Below are 6,508 nucleotides of genomic sequence, written 5' to 3'. Positions count from 1 at the left end.
GGCTGTGTGTTCTTTTTACTTGCATTGACTATAGTATAAAGTCCATAAGTCTTAATTCAGTACAAGTGTGGTAGGGACTTTAAAATATGTAAATATTAGGACTGTAATAGGGTAAAAGTTGCTCATTCCAGATCTTTATTAACAAATTCTAAAGTTTCCTCTGTAGTAAATGTATTTCAAAAAGGGCAAATGCTGTGCCCTAGCGATGCATAAACCAGTATAAAGTTCTGAATGTTTGACTACAGTTTCTTTAAAAAACGTGAGTAGTCTCAGGAGAGCCAAATCCGCATGGAACACACTCGTACACTGTCAGGTATTTTTTCATAGCTATATGGTTTCTATGATGAAAAACTTCCATGAGGTTAAATGTTCTGATTTGATAAAAGCATAAATGCAGACAAACGAAGGTACAGTTTTATGAATGCCTTTCTTGGTAAAAAGCATATGGATATATAAATGTGTTTTGCATTCCAACAAAGATGTTGGTCAGATGTGCTGTGTCAGCATACAATTCTTGTATATTACCTAAGCTTTTAAATCCATGCTAGAAACATACCATGTAATGGATCTGTCCAGTGGATTTTTTAAAAGTAAAGATGTCTAATAAGTATTCGCTAATTGTCTTATTCTGTCTGTTCGGGTGTTCTTTTTTTTTTTTTTTTTAAATTTTTTTTTTAAGATTTCTTTATTGATTGATTGATTGATTGATTGCTATGTCGGGTCTTCGTTTCTGTGCGAGGGCTTTCTCCAGTTGTGGCAAGCGGGGGCCACTCTTCATCGCGGTGCGCGGGCCTCTCACCATTGCGGCCTCTCCCGTTGCGGAGCACAGGCTCCAGACGCGCAGGCTCAGTAATTGTGGCTCACGGGCCCAGCCGCTCCGCGGCATGTGGGATCTTCCCAGACCAGGGCTCGAACCCGCGTCTCCTGCATCGGCAGGCAGACTCTCAACCACTGCGCCACCAGGGAAGCCCTGTTCGGGTGTTCTTAAAGAGAGGAAAGCCTGAATGAGCAAGTATTTGTATTTATTGATAAGAGAGTTCAAAATTCCTAAGGAATCCCTAGTTGTTGGTTGATCACTGGCCATAAGAGATACTGGGCCAGTAATTGCCAAAGCTGCTCCAACCTTGTAGGATAGTATAAGAATCAAAACTCTCCCACCCTTTCATTAACTTAGGATGTGTTGAGAAAACAAAATTTCAGAGAACTGCTGGCTGCACACTGGCAAAGACAAAACCAAAAGGAAACAGAGAGATATGATAAGGATCAGAACAGCAGAGGTTTTTTAAGGGGCAAAAGAACTCTGGGAAATAAAGGAGAGAGAGAGAAAAAAAAAACAAGTATTATGAACAGGCTACATATGGAATGAATTATTGTTTTCTTTGAAATTGTTCAAATGTTGTAAATATTTGTATATACTGCATTGGAAATAGCTGTGTGAAATATAAATGTGGTCTGTGTTTGGGTCTTATAAAATATTTAAAATTACGATTGAAAATGTTTTAAGTATGTATTTATTTAAGCTTATGTCATACCTATTGTATTTGACATGGCATTATGAAGTTTTATAATAAACATGTTTATATTTAGCCCTGTGTACAGGCTCTTTCTTTTTTTTTTTTTTTTTGGTCAGGCTCTTTCTTAAAAATTCTGTTTTACTTAGATAAAAGATACCATAAAAGTCACCCTTTTTAAGTGTACAATCCAACAGCTTTTGGTATATTTACGAGATCCTGTGATCATCACTGCTATCTAACTCTGGAACACTTCTATCTCCCCAAAAAGAGACCCAGGATCCATTAGAAGTCACTCTCCATCTTCCCCAGCCACTGGTAACTACTAATCTACTTTTTGCCTCTATAAATTTACTTATTGTGGACATTTCATACAAATAGAATCATACAGTACGTGGCCTGTTGTGTCTAGCTTCTTTCATTTAACACAACGTTTTCAAGGTTCAGCCATTTTGTACCATGTATCAGTACTCCATTCCTTTTTATAAACTGAATAATACTCTATTGTATGAATATGCCACATTTTCTTTTTCCATTCATCAACTGATGGACATTTGGATTGTTTCTGCTTTTTGGCTATTGTGAATAATGCTGCTATGAACATTCATGCACAAGTTTTTGAGTAGACTTATGTTTTCAGTTCTCTTGGACATATACCCAGAAATGGAATTGTTGGGTCATATGGTAACTTCACGTTTTACTTTTTGAGGGACTGCCAAATTGTTTCCCAAAAGGGTAGCACCATTTCACAAGCCCACCAGCAATGTATGAAAGTTCCTATTTCTCCACATTCTGTTCAATACTTGTTATTGTCTGTCATTTTGATTATCACCACCCTAATGGGTATGAAGTAGTATACATATGGGCTTTTGCATCAATACTCTACAGTTGTCTGAAAAAGTTTTAATAATCTGAAAACAGTCATTAAGCTCAATGAAACAAAGACTCCTAGAGTCTTTGCATCATGTCAGTCTCAATTCTAGGCTGCTCAAGTCAACCAATTCATCTTGATTTATTCTGCAGACACTAGACACTAGAATAGTGTCAAGGCACAAAGCCTGGTGTGTACCAAGCTAAAAACCACCTTGAGAATCTCACCGCTATCAAAGAATCCGAATACCTGAATTTCCTAAGAAAACATGGTTTAACTTTTGGCTTGGTTATCCAGACTAAAAAAAAAAGAAATGTGGCTATAACACTGTTACAGACTACAGTTGTTTTCACTTTGATTTTATACTTCTTCTTAGCTCAAAGTATTACTTAAGAGAAAATTAAAGAAAAAAATGAAAAACAAGGATAGATTCTGCTAACTAGGGCTGTTTTCATGTAGGACTGAAATGGGTACACACTTGAGACATCAGCTTGAAGTGCAGAGAAAGCAGGAATGTTAGCTTTTCTAGGTCTAAAAAAAAAAGAGAGTAAATTGAACAAATTAAATGTATTCAGAAGGAAAACAGGTGCCCAAGTCAAATGGACATAGGCAAGTAGAAAGCACAGAAGTGCAAAGTAGAACAATTCTTGGCATCAGCAGATTAAAAGATTAGAAAAGAACTTTTTAATGAAAGAAAACAAACATCTACCTAAACAGAAAGCTTTTGTTCTTCTTTCAATTCGAAATAATAAATATAGTTTCTACCTCAAAATTTTAGGATCTCTCTCCCAAAAGATTCTAAGCCAAGAGAAATTAAAATATTTCTCTCTTCATTTATGCATATATATAGTCATGTTGCTGGTTTATAAAATCATTTTACTGCAAAGAGGCATGTAGCAATAAGACGAGCCTCCTGTCTTGCCAATCAATCAATCAATCAATTAATAAAACCACAACAGACTTTTGGTCAAAATCAAGGAGATTTTTTTTCCCTCTCCTTGATCTCCCAATGGTGTCAAATCCTATCAATAGTCCCTTTAGTAACTTTCATCAACTGATTCCCACTGATAGCTCTCAGAACGGTTCCTTATCACCACCCCTGGACTAAATGATAAAATCTCCACAAACTCATTAGTCTTCAGGTTCTTATTTGGTTCTTGGGATGTACTCTGGTTCCAATATTTAGATATGTCATATAAATGGAATCACACAATATCTGTTCTTTTGTGACTGGCTTCTTTCACTTAGCATAATGTTTTCAAGATTCGTCTGTGTTAGAAGCATGTATCAGGACTTCATTCCTTTTTATGGCTGAGTCATATTCCATAGCACAGGTAAACGTGTATTAAATTTAAAGCAAATTTCTCACTGTATTCCCCCCAAAAATGTTTTCAACAAACGTAAGATCCATCCATATGATTCAAAGGCATCCATATGAAAAAAAGCTTTGACAAAAGCCAAAAAAACAGCATTGGTGAACTCAGTGAGAGGAATTTAGTGAGAGGCTAAGCTGATGTGGTCCAAGTCTTCTAGAAATCTACCTTGATATAAGGGCAGAATTTAAAATGTATGAAAAAGTGAATGGATTGCATGTATATTTGACAATGGTCACTACATAGCTCCCACACACACCATAAATAAATAAGGAAAGAAAGCAAGAAAGCAAACTTTGGATGGGACCTAAGGTTGCTCCTTCTCTCTGACAAGGGCCTCAAGTGTTGGGATACCATGTAGACATCATGCAACCCTGGGACATGATATAGTTTTGGCTGGGTGCCAGAAGACCAAAACTAGCTTTCTGAAGAAAGCCCTGGCTATTTCTACAATTTTTAAAGAAGAACAGAAATGTCCAGAAAACTAATAGAATAACAAAGATATCCAGAAAAATGATGACTAAGAAGAAAAGGTAAAGTCTTCCCTTTAAAAAAATGTCATTTATAGTTTATGACCACGAAGAGGTTTGTTTATCCATGTATCCATCCTTTCGTTTAACTGATATTTACTGAATGCTGGATTTTCTCCTTCTGGTAATATGGAGGATTAATATTCTGAAAACCCCTACCAGTATAATATTAACAATTGCTAGGTGGATTACAACAGCTTGCTTTAAATAAATAGCTGAGCTTACAAAAAACAATGGAAATCTCAGAGGACAAAAATGACTAGGGAGCAGGGACCTGACCATCCAAGACTTTGTAAGCCAACGTAAGGACTTTAGATTTTACTCTGAGTGGGTTGAGAAGCCGTTGGAGGGTTTTGAACAGGGGAGTGAAGTGGTCTGACTTGTGTTCTTTTGTGCTTGTTATATTCTCCCCCTGTCCAACTGTCATCTAGCATCCATTCCCACCATTCCTTGCTCAATGTCCCGGGGGGGGGGGGCTGACCTCTGCAGATTGCATCACCAAGTCACTGGTGGGCTGGTTTCCAATTGGTTTAACTAATAAGGGGCTCCTAAAGGAGACCAGAGAATGAGAAGAGACAGTGGTCAGGGTGTTTCTGACCCACTCCTTTCCCTCTTTGGTGCTCTTTCTGGAAGCAGCTGCATCCTTCCTCCACTACGACTTCTCCTCTAGGGTCCCAGTCCTCAGTGGGTCATGATACACTATCTCCTCCCCTTGAATATTTAGTCTCAGAGATGCAACAGCTTCCTATATTGCCAGTCCCTGGATAGCTCATTTTCTTTTGTTTGTTCTCTTAACCTTGTTGTTAATCTGTTGTAAGTGGCCCCTCCATTAAAGGCTCTTCAGTGGGTGAAGAATTCACCCATCTGGGGTCAATTTTGTTTCTGGCCGGGCCCCTGAATGATACACATTTTAGCTGAATCACTTAAGTTATTTTGTTGAAAACAGGCTATAAGAGGAAAAGAGTAGAAACATGGAGTCCAGGTGGGAGGCTTTTGTAGCAATAACATAGGTGAGAGATGATGGTGGTTTGGATGTGTAATAAAATAGAAGTGAGTGAATGCTGAAAATATTTTGATGATAAAGCCAAAAAGTTGCTGACATATTGGATATGAGTTGTGAGAAGAAGAGAGGAGTCCCAGTTAACTCCAAATCTTTGGCTTAAGTAACCGGAAGGATGGGGTTATAATTTACTGAGATGGGAAAGGCTGTGGGAAGAGCCCACCAGGTTTGGAGGAAATTCAGAAGTTCAGTTCGATACATGTACAATTTGAGAGGCTTATAAAGGAACTAAATGGAGATATGAGGTAGGCATTTGGCTGGGAATGGGGAACATTCCCAGGGCAGGGGGATGGGCTGGATGGAAACATAAATTTGAAAGTCGTCAGCATTTAGCTGGTAATCAAAGTGAAGAGACTGGATTGGATCATCAAGTTTGTGAAGGTAAATAAGAAGAGAAAAGCAGTGAGCACTGGAGCACTCCAAAGATTTTGTGGTTGGACAGATGAGGGAGAATCAACAAATGAAACAGAGAAGGACTAGTCAGGGAAGTAGGAGGAAATCTAGGAGCTGATTGGTCAAATAAGATGAGGACAGATAACTGGCTTTCGGCTTCAGTGAAGTGGAAGACCTTGGCAAGAGCAATCTCAGGTGTGGTTGGAAGCCTGACTGGACAAGGGTTGAGAGAATTGAAGGAAAGGACTGAGAAACACGGGTCTAGCCATATCTTTGGGGTGTAGCAGGAGCACTGGCACCTCCGGGTCTTCTTGACTCCAGGTTGGTACCCACTTCAACATGTCTTCCAAGCTCCTTCCAGCAGTGCAGCTTAATCATCAAGAGCATAGTTTCCAGAACCGACTGGCCCTGGTTCAAAACCCCAGCCGTGTCTCTTACTAGCTCTGTGACTAAGGCAACTTTCTTAACCTCTCTGAGACTTTTAAAAATGGGGATAATCATGGTATCCACTGGGGAGCAGTGATATCTAAGCTTTATAAAGGTTAAATAAGGTAATAAGTATGGAGTGTTGAGCTCTACAGCTATTGTTATTGCCTTTTTAAAAATGCTAATCTGATTATGTCAGTGACTCTTCCTTTCTATTACCCTCCATCATACGGGTCCTAATTTTATATGCAGACTATCTCCTTTACATCTTAGCCTCCAGAAATGTAAATGTACCTGTAGGCTCTGAAACCTGCTAGGGCAAAAAGCTGGAGCTGCTTTGCTCT

The sequence above is a fragment of the Balaenoptera acutorostrata genome, chromosome 1, assembly GCF_949987535.1.
Source record: "Balaenoptera acutorostrata chromosome 1, mBalAcu1.1, whole genome shotgun sequence".
NCBI classification, from domain to species: domain Eukaryota; kingdom Metazoa; phylum Chordata; class Mammalia; order Artiodactyla; family Balaenopteridae; genus Balaenoptera; species Balaenoptera acutorostrata.
The sequence above is the reverse complement of the archived record's forward strand: the minus strand, read 5'-3'. Positions refer to the sequence as shown.